Source organism: Pristiophorus japonicus, chromosome 8 (genome assembly GCF_044704955.1).
Source record: "Pristiophorus japonicus isolate sPriJap1 chromosome 8, sPriJap1.hap1, whole genome shotgun sequence".
Taxonomy (NCBI): domain Eukaryota; kingdom Metazoa; phylum Chordata; class Chondrichthyes; family Pristiophoridae; genus Pristiophorus; species Pristiophorus japonicus.
In genome coordinates, this window is record NC_091984.1 from 221541921 (window position 1) to 221554420 (window position 12500).

Genomic DNA, 12500 nt, shown 5'->3' on the forward strand with positions numbered 1-12500 from the left:
GAATTGCAGCTCTTCCTGCACGATTCTTTGTTCTCTTGCTGTTTGTCCCTCTCAGGTTTCTATGCACCTTGTCTCTCCTCTCTGTTGCTGCGTCCTGGTGTGCCTGCGCCAGCGTGTATTTTTTTGCCAACTTATTTTGTTGTTCTGCGTTCTTTCGTCCCTTGCATCGACCCCCTTGCATTTGTGTAGCAGCAGGAGAATGTGCAGGAAAGAAATGGTGAAAGCAAAGTGAGAGAGAGAGCAGCAAAATGGTTGTTGATGGATCAACGGCACTGTGTGTGCAGAAGCATGAGCAGCCTGTGGATGGCAGCAAAAGCCGACTGCATCTGGTATTCCCAGGCAGTCTCCCATCCAAGTACTAACCAGGCCTCAGTCTGCTTGGTTTCCGAGATCAGACGGGATCGGGCGTTTTCAGACTAGTGTGGCCGTAGGCATTGATGTCATAGCTTTCTCTTTACTTAAACGGACATAAGGCTGTTCTTCACTTCTTTTTCTCCTTCCATGCATTCATCCAAGGAATCAGCACTCAAGATTCATTTCACCATTTACCTTCCGCCACACCCACCTCTTGCTGCTCTGACTCCCACACAAGCAAACGACAAGCCCTACCCTTCATTGCCTTGCCTCAAGCTTCAAAACTGCCTGACTTTCACCATTCCCTCACTCACCCACAAATCACTCACTCACTCACCCCCCAATCTCACGCTCGCCAACCTCGAAATCTCTCATCCCCTCAAATCGCTCTCCCCCAAATCTCCCCATCCCCAAATCTCTCCTCCCCCAAAAAAGCTTCCACCGCCCCCAAAACACCAGGATTGTTTCATTTCCAATCCCACCAATTATTAAGCCAGATCGCTGTTGTAGCCACATTTCGGAACCCCATGTGGCAAGTGGCGCCTGCTACTCGGCATTCTGATTTGCAACACTCCTCACATGAACACACATGCATTCCAGCAGCATGCTAGTTGGCTTTACATTTTTCCTGCATTGAATTGCAGCTCTTCCTGCACGATTCTTTGTTCTCTTGCTGTTTGTCCCTCTCAGGTTTCTATGCACCTAGTTTCTCCTCTCTGTTGCTGCGTCCTGGTGTGCCTGCGCCAGCGTGTATTTTTTTGCCAACGTATTTTGTTGTTCTGCGTTCTTTCGTCCCTTGCATCGACCCCCTTGCATTTGTGTAGCAGCAGGAGAATGTGCAGGAAAGAAATGGTGAAAGCAAAGTGAGAGAGAGAGCAGCAAAATGGTTGTTGATGGATCAACGGCACTGTGTGTGCAGAAGCATGAGCAGCCTGTGGATGGCAGCAAAAGCCGACTGCATCTGGTATTCCCAGGCAGTCTCCCATCCAAGTACAAACCAGGCCTCAGTCTGCTTGGTTTCCGAGATCAGACGGGATCGGGCGTTTTCAGACTAGTGTGGCCGTAGGCATTGATGTCATGGCTTTCTCTTTACTTAAACGGACATAAGGCTGTTCTTCACTTCTTTTTCTCCTTCCATGCATTCATCCAAGGAATCAGCACTCAAGATTCATTTCACCATTTTCCTTCCGCCACACCCACCTCTTGCTGCTCTGACTCCCACACAAGCAAACGACAAGCCCTACCCTTCATTGCCTTGCCTCAAGCTTCAAAACTGCCTGACTTTCACCATTCCCTCACTCACCCACAAATCACTCACTCACTCACCCCACAATCTCACACTCGCCAACCTCGAAATCTCTCATCCCCTCAAATCGCTCTCCCCCAAATCTCCCCATCCCCAAATCTCTCCTCCCCCAAAAAAGCTTCCACCGCCCCCAAAACACCAGGATTGTTTCATTTCCAATCCGACCAATTATTAAGCCAGATCGCTGTTGCAGCCACATTTCGGAACCCCATGTGGCAAGTGGCGCCTGCTACTCGGCATTCTGATTTGCAACACTCCTCACATGAACACACATGCATTCCAGCAGCATGCTAGTTGGCTTTACATTTTTCCTGCATTGAATTGCAGCTCTTCCTGCACGATTCTTTGTTCTCTTGCTGTTTGTCCCTCTCAGGTTTCTATGCACCTTGTCTCTCCTCTCTGTTGCTGCGTCCTGGTGTGCCTGCGCCAGCGTGTATTTTTTTGCCAACTTATTTTGTTGTTCTGCGTTCTTTCGTCCCTTGCATCGACCCCCTTGCATTTGTGTAGCAGCAGGAGAATGTGCAGGAAAGAAATGGTGAAAGCAAAGTGAGAGAGAGAGCAGCAAAATGGTTGTTGATGGATCAACGGCACTGTGTGTGCAGAAGCATGAGCAGCCTGTGGATGGCAGCAAAAGCCGACTGCATCTGGTATTCCCAGGCAGTCTCCCATCCAAGTACTAACCAGGCCTCAGTCTGCTTGGTTTCCGAGATCAGACGGGATCGGGCGTTTTCAGACTAGTGTGGCCGTAGGCATTGATGTCATGGCTTTCTCTTTACTTAAACGGACATAAGGCTGTTCTTCACTTCTTTTTCTCCTTCCATGCATTCATCCAAGGAATCTGCACTCAAGATTCATTTCACCATTTTCCTTCCGCCACACCCACCTCTTGCTGCTCTGACTCCCACACAAGCAAACGACAAGCCCTACCCTTCATTGCCTTGCCTCAAGCTTCAAAACTGCCTGACTTTCACCATTCCCTCACTCACCCACAAATCACTCACTCACTCACCCCCCAATCTCACGCTCGCCAACCTCGAAATCTCTCATCCCCTCAAATCGCTCTCCCCCAAATCTCCCCATCCCCAAATCTCTCCTCCCCCAAAAAAGCTTCCACCGCCCCCAAAACACCAGGATTGTTTCATTTCCAATCCGACCAATTATTAAGCCAGATCGCTGTTGTAGCCACATTGCGGAACCCCATGTGGCAAGTGGCGCCTGCTACTCGGCATTCTGATTTGCAACACTCCTCACATGAACACACATGCATTCCAGCAGCATGCTAGTTGGCTTTACATTTTTCCTGCATTGAATTGCAGCTCTTCCTGCACGATTCTTTGTTCTCTTGCTGTTTGTCCCTCTCAGGTTTCTATGCACCTTGCCTCTCCTCTCTGTTGCTGCGTCCTGGTGTGCCTGCGCCAGCGTGTATTTTTTTGCCAACTTATTTTGTTGTTCTGCGTTCTTTCGTCCCTTGCGTCGACCCCCTTGCATTTGTGTAGCAGCAGGAGAATGTGCAGGAAAGAAATGGTGAAAGCAAAGTGAGAGAGAGAGCAGCAAAAAGGTTGTTGATGGATCAACGGCACTGTGTGTGCAGAAGCATGAGCAGCCTGTGGATGGCAGCAAAAGCCTACTGCACCTGGTATTCCCAGGCAGTCTCCCATCCAAGTACTAACCAGGCCTTAGTCTGCTTGGTTTCCGAGATCAGACGGGATCGGGCGTTTTCAGACTAGTGTGGCCGTAGGCATTGATGTCATGGCTTTCTCTTTACTTAAACGGACATAAGGCTGTTCTTCACTTCTTTTTCTCCTTCCATGCATTCATCCAAGGAATCAGCACTCAAGATTCATTTCACCATTTACCTTCCGCCACACCCACCTCTTGCTGCTCTGACTCCCACACAAGCAAACGACAAGCCCTACCCTTCATTGCCTTGCCTCAAGCTTCAAAACTGCCTGACTTTCACCATTCCCTCACTCACCCACAAATCACTCACTCACTCACCCCACAATCTCACACTCGCCAACCTCGAAATCTCTCATCCCCTCAAATCGCTCTCCCCCAAATCTCCCCATCCCCAAATCTCTCCTCCCCCAAAAAAGCTTCCACCGCCCCCAAAACACCAGGATTGTTTCATTTCCAATCCAACCAATTATTAAGCCAGATCGCTGTTGTAGCCACATTGCGGAACCCCATGTGGCAAGTGGCGCCTGCTACTCGGCATTCTGATTTGCAACACTCCTCACATGAACACACATGCATTCCAGCAGCATGCTAGTTGGCTTTACATTTTTCCTGCATTGAATTGCAGCTCTTCCTGCACGATTCTTTGTTCTCTTGCTGTTTGTCCCTCTCAGGTTTCTATGCACCTTGCCTCTCCTCTCTGTTGCTGCGTCCTGGTGTGCCTGCGTCAGCGTGTATTTTTTTGCCAACTTATTTTGTTGTTCTGCGTTCTTTCGTCCCTTGCATCGACCCCCTTGCATTTGTGTAGCAGCAGGAGAATGTGCAGGAAAGAAATGGTGAAAGCAAAGTGAGAGAGAGAGCAGCAAAATGGTTGTTGATGGATCAACGGCACTGTGTGTGCAGAAGCATGAGCAGCCTGTGGATGGCAGCAAAAGCCTACTGCACCTGGTATTCCCAGGCAGTCTCCCATCCAAGCACTAACCAGGCCTCAGTCTGCTTGGTTTCCGAGATCAGACGGGATCGTGCGTTTTCAGACTAGTGTGGCCGCAGGCATTGATGTCATGGCTTTCTCTTTACTTAAACGGACATAAGGCTGTTCTTCACTTCTTTTTCTCCTTCCATGCATTCATCCAAGGAATCAGCACTCAAGATTCATTTCACCATTTTCCTTCCACCACACCCACCTCTTGCTGCTCTGACTCCCACACAAGCAAACGACAAGCCCTACCCTTCATTGCCTTACCTCAAGCTTCAAAACTGCCTGACTTTCACCATTCCCTCACTCACCCACAAATCACTCACTCACTCACCCCCCAATCTCACGCTCGCCAACCTCGCAAATCTCTCATCCCCTCAAATCGCTCTCCCCCAAATCTCCCCATCCCCAAATCTCTCCTCCCCCAAAAAAGCTTCCACCGCCCCCAAAACACCAGGATTGTTTCATTTCCAATCCGACCAGTTATTAAGCCAGATCGCTGTTGCAGCCACATTTCGGAACCCCATGTGGCAAGTGGCGCCTGCTACTCGGCATTCTGATTTGCAACACTCCTCACATGAACACACATGCATTCCAGCAGCATGCTAGTTGGCTTTACATTTTTCCTGCATTGAATTGCAGCTCTTCCTGCACGATTCTTTGTTCTCTTGCTGTTTGTCCCTCTCAGGTTTCTATGCACCTTGTCTCTCCTCTCTGTTGCTGCGTCCTGGTGTGCCTGCGCCAGCGTGTATTTTTTTGCCAACTTATTTTGTTGTTCTGCGTTCTTTCGTCCCTTGCGTCGACCCCCTTGCATTTGTGTAGCAGCAGGAGAATGTGCAGGAAAGAAATGGTGAAAGCAAAGTGAGAGAGAGAGCAGCAAAAAGGTTGTTGATGGATCAACGGCACTGTGTGTGCAGAAGCATGAGCAGCCTGTGGATGGCAGCAAAAGCCTACTGCACCTGGTATTCCCAGGCAGTCTCCCATCCAAGTACTAACCAGGCCTGACTCTGCTTGGTTTCCGAGATCAGACGGGATCGGGCGTTTTCAGACTAGTGTGGCCGTAGGCATTGATGTCATGGCTTTCTCTTTACTTAAACGGACATAAGGCTGTTCTTCACTTCTTTTTCTCCTTCCATGCATTCATCCAAGGAATCAGCACTCAAGATTCATTTCACCATTTACCTTCCGCCACACCCACCTCTTGCTGCTCTGACTCCCACACAAGCAAACGACAAGCCCTACCCTTCATTGCCTTGCCTCAAGCTTCAAAACTGCCTGACTTTCACCATTCCCTCACTCACCCACAAATCACTCACTCACTCACCCCACAATCTCACACTCGCCAACCTCGAAATCTCTCATCCCCTCAAATCGCTCTCCCCCAAATCTCCCCATCCCCAAATCTCTCCTCCCCCAAAAAAGCTTCCACCGCCCCCAAAACACCAGGATTGTTTCATTTCCAATCCGACCAATTATTAAGCCAGATCGCTGTTGTAGCCACATTTCGTAACCCCATGTGGCAAGTGGCGCCTGCTACTCGGCATTCTGATTTGCAACACTCCTCACATGAACACACATGCATTCCAGCAGCATGCTAGTTGGCTTTACATTTTTCCTGCATTGAATTGCAGCTCTTCCTGCACGATTCTTTGTTCTCTTGCTGTTTGTCCCTCTCAGGTTTCTATGCACCTTGCCTCTCCTCTCTGTTGCTGCGTCCTGGTGTGCCTGCGTCAGCGTGTATTTTTTTGCCAACTTATTTTGTTGTTCTGCGTTCTTTCGTCCCTTGCATCGACCCCCTTGCATTTGTGTAGCAGCAGGAGAATGTGCAGGAAAGAAATGGTGAAAGCAAAGTGAGAGAGAGAGCAGCAAAATGGTTGTTGATGGATCAACGGCACTGTGTGTGCAGAAGCATGAGCAGCCTGTGGATGGCAGCAAAAGCCTACTGCACCTGGTATTCCCAGGCAGTCTCCCATCCAAGCACTAACCAGGCCTCAGTCTGCTTGGTTTCCGAGATCAGACGAGATCGGGCGTTTTCAGACTAGTGTGGCCGTAGGCATTGATGTCATGGCTTTCTCTTTACTTAAACGGACATAAGGCTGTTCTTCACTTCTTTTTCTCCTTCCATGCATTCATCCAAGGAATCAGCACTCAAGATTCATTTCACCATTTTCCTTCCACCACACCCACCTCTTGCTGCTCTGACTCCCACACAAGCAAACGACAAGCCCTACCCTTCATTGCCTTGCCTCAAGCTTCAAAACTGCCTGACTTTCACCATTCCCTCACTCACCCACAAATCACTCACTCACTCACCCCCCAATCTCACGCTCGCCAACCTCGCAAATCTCTCATCCCCTCAAATCGCTCTCCCCCAAATCTCCCCATCCCCAAATCTCTCCTCCCCCAAAAAAGCTTCCACCGCCCCCAAAACACCAGGATTGTTTCATTTCCAATCCGACCAGTTATTAAGCCAGATCGCTGTTGCAGCCACATTTCGGAACCCCATGTGGCAAGTGGCGCCTGCTACTCGGCATTCTGATTTGCAACACTCCTCACATGAACACACATGCATTCCAGCAGCATGCTAGTTGGCTTTACATTTTTCCTGCATTGAATTGCAGCTCTTCCTGCACGATTCTTTGTTCTCTTGCTGTTTGTCCCTCTCAGGTTTCTATGCACCTTGTCTCTCCTCTCTGTTGCTGCGTCCTGGTGTGCCTGCGCCAGCGTGTATTTTTTTGCCAACTTATTTTGTTGTTCTGCGTTCTTTCGTCCCTTGCATCGACCCCCTTGCATTTGTGTAGCAGCAGGAGAATGTGCAGGAAAGAAATGGTGAAAGCAAAGTGAGAGAGAGAGCAGCAAAATGGTTGTTGATGGATCAACGGCACTGTGTGTGCAGAAGCATGAGCAGCCTGTGGATGGCAGCAAAAGCCTACTGCACCTGGTATTCCCAGGCAGTCTCCCATCCAAGTACTAACCAGGCCTCAGTCTGCTTGGTTTCCGAGATCAGACGGGATCGGGCGTTTTCAGACTAGTGTGGCCGTCGGCATTGATGTCATGGCTTTCTCTTTACTTAAACGGACATAAGGCTGTTCTTCACTTCTTTTTCTCCTTCCATGCATTCATCCAAGGAATCAGCACTCAAGATTCATTTCACCATTTTCCTTCCGCCACACCCACCTCTTGCTGCTCTGACTCCCACACAAGCAAACGACAAGCCCTACCCTTCATTGCCTTGCCTCAAGCTTCAAAACTGCCTGACTTTCACCATTCCCTCACTCACCCACAAATCACTCACTCACTCACCCCCCAATCTCACGCTCGCCAACCTCGAAATCTCTCATCCCCTCAAATCGCTCTCCCCCAAATCTCCCCATCCCCAAATCTCTCCTCCCCCAAAAAAGCTTCCACCGCCCCCAAAACACCAGGATTGTTTCATTTCCAATCCAACCAATTATTAAGCCAGATCGCTGTTGTAGCCACATTGCGGAACCCCATGTGGCAAGTGGCGCCTGCTACTCGGCATTCTGATTTGCAACACTCCTCACATGAACACACATGCATTCCAGCAGCATGCTAGTTGGCTTTACATTTTTCCTGCATTGAATTGCAGCTCTTCCTGCACGATTCTTTGTTCTCTTGCTGTTTGTCCCTCTCAGGTTTCTATGCACCTTGCCTCTCCTCTCTGTTGCTGCGTCCTGGTGTGCCTGCGTCAGCGTGTATTTTTTTGCCAACTTATTTTGTTGTTCTGCGTTCTTTCGTCCCTTGCATCGACCCCCTTGCATTTGTGTAGCAGCAGGAGAATGTGCAGGAAAGAAATGGTGAAAGCAAAGTGAGAGAGAGAGCAGCAAAATGGTTGTTGATGGATCAACGGCACTGTGTGTGCAGAAGCATGAGCAGCCTGTGGATGGCAGCAAAAGCCTACTGCACCTGGTATTCCCAGGCAGTCTCCCATCCAAGTACTAACCAGGCCTGACTCTGCTTTGCTTCCGAGATCAGACGAGATCGGGCGTTTTCAGACTAGTGTGGCCGTAGGCATCGATGTCATGGCTTTCTCTTTACTTAACCGGACATAGGCTGTTCTTCACTTCTTTTTTTCCTTCCATGCATTCATCCAAGGAATCAGCACTCAAGATTCATTTCACCATTTTCCTTCCACCACACCCACCTCTTGCTGCTCTGACTCCCACACAAGCAAACGACAAGCCCTACCCTTCATTGCCTTGCCTCAAGCTTCAAAACTGCCTGACTTTCACCATTCCCTCACTCACCCACAAATCACTCACTCACTCACCCCCCAATCTCACGCTCGCCAACCTCGAAATCTCTCATCCCCTCAAATCGCTCTCCCCCAAATCTCCCCATCCCCAAATCTCTCCTCCCCCAAAAAAGCTTCCACCGCCCCCAAAACACCAGGATTGTTTCATTTCCAATCCGACCAATTATTAAGCCAGATCGCTGTTGCAGCCACATTTCGGAACCCCATGTGGCAAGTGGCGCCTGCTACTCGGCATTCTGATTTGCAACACTCCTCACATGAACACACATGCATTCCAGCAGCATGCTAGTTGGCTTTACATTTTTCCTGCATTGAATTGCAGCTCTTCCTGCACGATTCTTTGTTCTCTTGCTGTTTGTCCCTCTCAGGTTTCTATGCACCTTGTCTCTCCTCTCTGTTGCTGCGTCCTGGTGTGCCTGCGCCAGCGTGTATTTTTTTGCCAACTTATTTTGTTGTTCTGCGTTCTTTCGTCCCTTGCATCGACCCCCTTGCATTTGTGTAGCAGCAGGAGAATGTGCAGGAAAGAAATGGTGAAAGCAAAGTGAGAGAGAGAGCAGCAAAATGGTTGTTGATGGATCAACGGCACTGTGTGTGCAGAAGCATGAGCAGCCTGTGGATGGCAGCAAAAGCCGACTGCATCTGGTATTCCCAGGCAGTCTCCCATCCAAGTACTAACCAGGCCTCAGTCTGCTTGGTTTCCGAGATCAGACGGGATCGGGCGTTTTCAGACTAGTGTGGCCGTAGGCATTGATGTCATGGCTTTCTCTTTACTTAAACGGACATAAGGCTGTTCTTCACTTCTTTTTCTCCTTCCATGCATTCATCCAAGGAATCAGCACTCAAGATTCATTTCACCATTTACCTTCCGCCACACCCACCTCTTGCTGCTCTGACTCCCACACAAGCAAACGACAAGCCCTACCCTTCATTGCCTTGCCTCAAGCTTCAAAACTGCCTGACTTTCACCATTCCCTCACTCACCCACAAATCACTCACTCACTCACCCCACAATCTCACGCTCGCCAACCTCGAAATCTCTCATCCCCTCAAATCGCTCTCCCCCAAATCTCCCCATCCCCAAATCTCTCCTCCCCCAAAAAAGCTTCCACCGCCCCCAAAACACCAGGATTGTTTCATTTCCAATCCCACCAATTATTAAGCCAGATCGCTGTTGTAGCCACATTTCGGAACCCCATGTGGCAAGTGGCGCCTGCTACTCGGCATTCTGATTTGCAACACTCCTCACATGAACACACATGCATTCCAGCAGCATGCTAGTTGGCTTTACATTTTTCCTGCATTGAATTGCAGCTCTTCCTGCACGATTCTTTGTTCTCTTGCTGTTTGTCCCTCTCAGGTTTCTATGCACCTTGTCTCTCCTCTCTGTTGCTGCGTCCTGGTGTGCCTGCGCCAGCGTGTATTTTTTTGCCAACTTATTTTGTTGTTCTGCGTTCTTTCGTCCCTTGCATCGACCCCCTTGCATTTGTGTAGCAGCAGGAGAATGTGCAGGAAAGAAATGGTGAAAGCAAAGTGAGAGAGAGAGCAGCAAAATGGTTGTTGATGGATCAACGGCACTGTGTGTGCAGAAGCATGAGCAGCCTGTGGATGGCAGCAAAAGCCTACTGCACCTGGTATTCCCAGGCAGTCTCCCATCCAAGTACAAACCAGGCCTCAGTCTGCTTGGTTTCCGAGATCAGACGGGATCGGGCATTTTCAGACTAGTGTGGCCGTAGGTATTGATGTCATGGCTTTCTCTTTACTTAAACGGACATAAGGCTGTTCTTCACTTCTTTTTCTCCTTCCATGCATTCATCCAAGGAATCTGCACTCAAGATTCATTTCACCATTTTCCTTCCGCCACACCCACCTCTTGCTGCTCTGACTCCCACACAAGCAAACGACAAGCCCTACCCTTCATTGCCTTGCCTCAAGCTTCAAAACTGCCTGACTTTCACCATTCCCTCACTCACCCACAAATCACTCACTCACTCACCCCCCAATCTCACGCTCGCCAACCTCGAAATCTCTCATCCCCTCAAATCGCTCTCCCCCAAATCTCCCCATCCCCAAATCTCTCCTCCCCCAAAAAAGCTTCCACCGCCCCCAAAACACCAGGATTGTTTCATTTCCAATCCGACCAATTATTAAGCCAGATCACTGTTGTAGCCACATTGCGGAACCCCATGTGGCAAGTGGCGCCTGCTACTCGGCATTCTGATTTGCAACACTCCTCACATGAACACACATGCATTCCAGCAGCATGCTAGTTGGCTTTACATTTTTCCTGCATTGAATTGCAGCTCTTCCTGCACGATTCTTTGTTCTCTTGCTGTTTGTCCCTCTCAGGTTTCTATGCACCTTGCCTCTCCTCTCTGTTGCTGCGTCCTGGTGTGCCTGCGCCAGCGTGTATTTTTTTGCCAACTTATTTTGTTGTTCTGCGTTCTTTCGTCCCTTGCGTCGACCCCCTTGCATTTGTGTAGCAGCAGGAGAATGTGCAGGAAAGAAATGGTGAAAACAAAGTGAGAGAGAGAGCAGCAAAAAGGTTGTTGATGGATCAACGGCACTGTGTGTGCAGAAGCATGAGCAGCCTGTGGATGGCAGCAAAAGCCTACTGCACCTGGTATTCCCAGGCAGTCTCCCATCCAAGTACTAACCAGGCCTTAGTCTGCTTGGTTTCCGAGATCAGACGGGATCGGGCGTTTTCAGACTAGTGTGGCCGTAGGCATTGATGTCATGGCTTTCTCTTTACTTAAACGGACATAAGGCTGTTCTTCACTTCTTTTTCTCCTTCCATGCATTCATCCAAGGAATCAGCACTCAAGATTCATTTCACCATTTACCTTCCGCCACACCCACCTCTTGCTGCTCTGACTCCCACACAAGCAAACGACAAGCCCTACCCTTCATTGCCTTGCCTCAAGCTTCAAAACTGCCTGACTTTCACCATTCCCTCACTCACCCACAAATCACTCACTCACTCACCCCACAATCTCACACTCGCCAACCTCGAAATCTCTCATCCCCTCAAATCGCTCTCCCCCAAATCTCCCCATCCCCAAATCTCTCCTCCCCCAAAAAAGCTTCCACCGCCCCCAAAACACCAGGATTGTTTCATTTCCAATCCAACCAATTATTAAGCCAGATCGCTGTTGTAGCCACATTGCGGAACCCCATGTGGCAAGTGGCGCCTGCTACTCGGCATTCTGATTTGCAACACTCCTCACATGAACACACATGCATTCCAGCAGCATGCTAGTTGGCTTTACATTTTTCCTGCATTGAATTGCAGCTCTTCCTGCACGATTCTTTGTTCTCTTGCTGTTTGTCCCTCTCAGGTTTCTATGCACCTTGCCTCTCCTCTCTGTTGCTGCGTCCTGGTGTGCCTGCGTCAGCGTGTATTTTTTTGCCAACTTATTTTGTTGTTCTGCGTTCTTTCGTCCCTTGCATCGACCCCCTTGCATTTGTGTAGCAGCAGGAGAATGTGCAGGAAAGAAATGGTGAAAGCAAAGTGAGAGAGAGAGCAGCAAAATGGTTGTTGATGGATCAACGGCACTGTGTGTGCAGAAGCATGAGCAGCCTGTGGATGGCAGCAAAAGCCTACTGCACCTGGTATTCCCAGGCAGTCTCCCATCCAAGCACTAACCAGGCCTCAGTCTGCTTGGTTTCCGAGATCAGACGGGATCGTGCGTTTTCAGACTAGTGTGGCCGTAGGCATTGATGTCATGGCTTTCTCTTTACTTAAACGGACATAAGGCTGTTCTTCACTTCTTTTTCTCCTTCCATGCATTCATCCAAGGAATCAGCACTCAAGATTCATTTCACCATTTTCCTTCCACCACACCCACCTCTTGCTGCTCTGACTCCCACACAAGCAAACGACAAGCCCTACCCTTCATTGCCTTACCTCAAGC

The 12500-nt window shown here is 49.4% G+C and overlaps 5 non-coding genes and 8 pseudogenes across 5 annotated transcripts; all 13 read right to left on the bottom strand.

Annotated features, from left to right (window-relative positions):
* Positions 1–314: 314 nt before the first annotated feature.
* LOC139269597 (5S ribosomal RNA) lies at positions 315–433 on the bottom strand (annotated as a pseudogene).
* Positions 434–1303: 870 nt separating this feature from the next.
* On the bottom strand, positions 1304–1422 carry LOC139269647 (5S ribosomal RNA; annotated as a pseudogene).
* Positions 1423–2292: 870 nt separating this feature from the next.
* Positions 2293–2411, bottom strand: LOC139269598 (5S ribosomal RNA; annotated as a pseudogene).
* An 870-nt stretch (positions 2412–3281) lies between these two features.
* Positions 3282–3400, bottom strand: LOC139270141 (5S ribosomal RNA). Its single transcript, XR_011594488.1, has one exon. It is a non-coding gene; the product is annotated as a 5S ribosomal RNA (ribosomal RNA).
* An 870-nt stretch (positions 3401–4270) lies between these two features.
* On the bottom strand, positions 4271–4389 carry LOC139269648 (5S ribosomal RNA; annotated as a pseudogene).
* An 871-nt stretch (positions 4390–5260) lies between these two features.
* Positions 5261–5379, bottom strand: LOC139269475 (5S ribosomal RNA; annotated as a pseudogene).
* An 870-nt stretch (positions 5380–6249) lies between these two features.
* On the bottom strand, positions 6250–6368 carry LOC139269511 (5S ribosomal RNA; annotated as a pseudogene).
* An 871-nt stretch (positions 6369–7239) lies between these two features.
* On the bottom strand, positions 7240–7358 carry LOC139269370 (5S ribosomal RNA). Its single transcript, XR_011594251.1, has one exon. It is a non-coding gene; the product is annotated as a 5S ribosomal RNA (ribosomal RNA).
* An 870-nt stretch (positions 7359–8228) lies between these two features.
* On the bottom strand, positions 8229–8347 carry LOC139269334 (5S ribosomal RNA). The gene has a single exon (XR_011594217.1). It is a non-coding gene; the product is annotated as a 5S ribosomal RNA (ribosomal RNA).
* Positions 8348–9216: 869 nt separating this feature from the next.
* LOC139269599 (5S ribosomal RNA) lies at positions 9217–9335 on the bottom strand (annotated as a pseudogene).
* An 870-nt stretch (positions 9336–10205) lies between these two features.
* LOC139269312 (5S ribosomal RNA) lies at positions 10206–10324 on the bottom strand. The gene has a single exon (XR_011594195.1). It is a non-coding gene; the product is annotated as a 5S ribosomal RNA (ribosomal RNA).
* An 870-nt stretch (positions 10325–11194) lies between these two features.
* Positions 11195–11313, bottom strand: LOC139270152 (5S ribosomal RNA). The gene has a single exon (XR_011594499.1). It is a non-coding gene; the product is annotated as a 5S ribosomal RNA (ribosomal RNA).
* An 870-nt stretch (positions 11314–12183) lies between these two features.
* Positions 12184–12302, bottom strand: LOC139269617 (5S ribosomal RNA; annotated as a pseudogene).
* Positions 12303–12500: the final 198 nt, after the last annotated feature.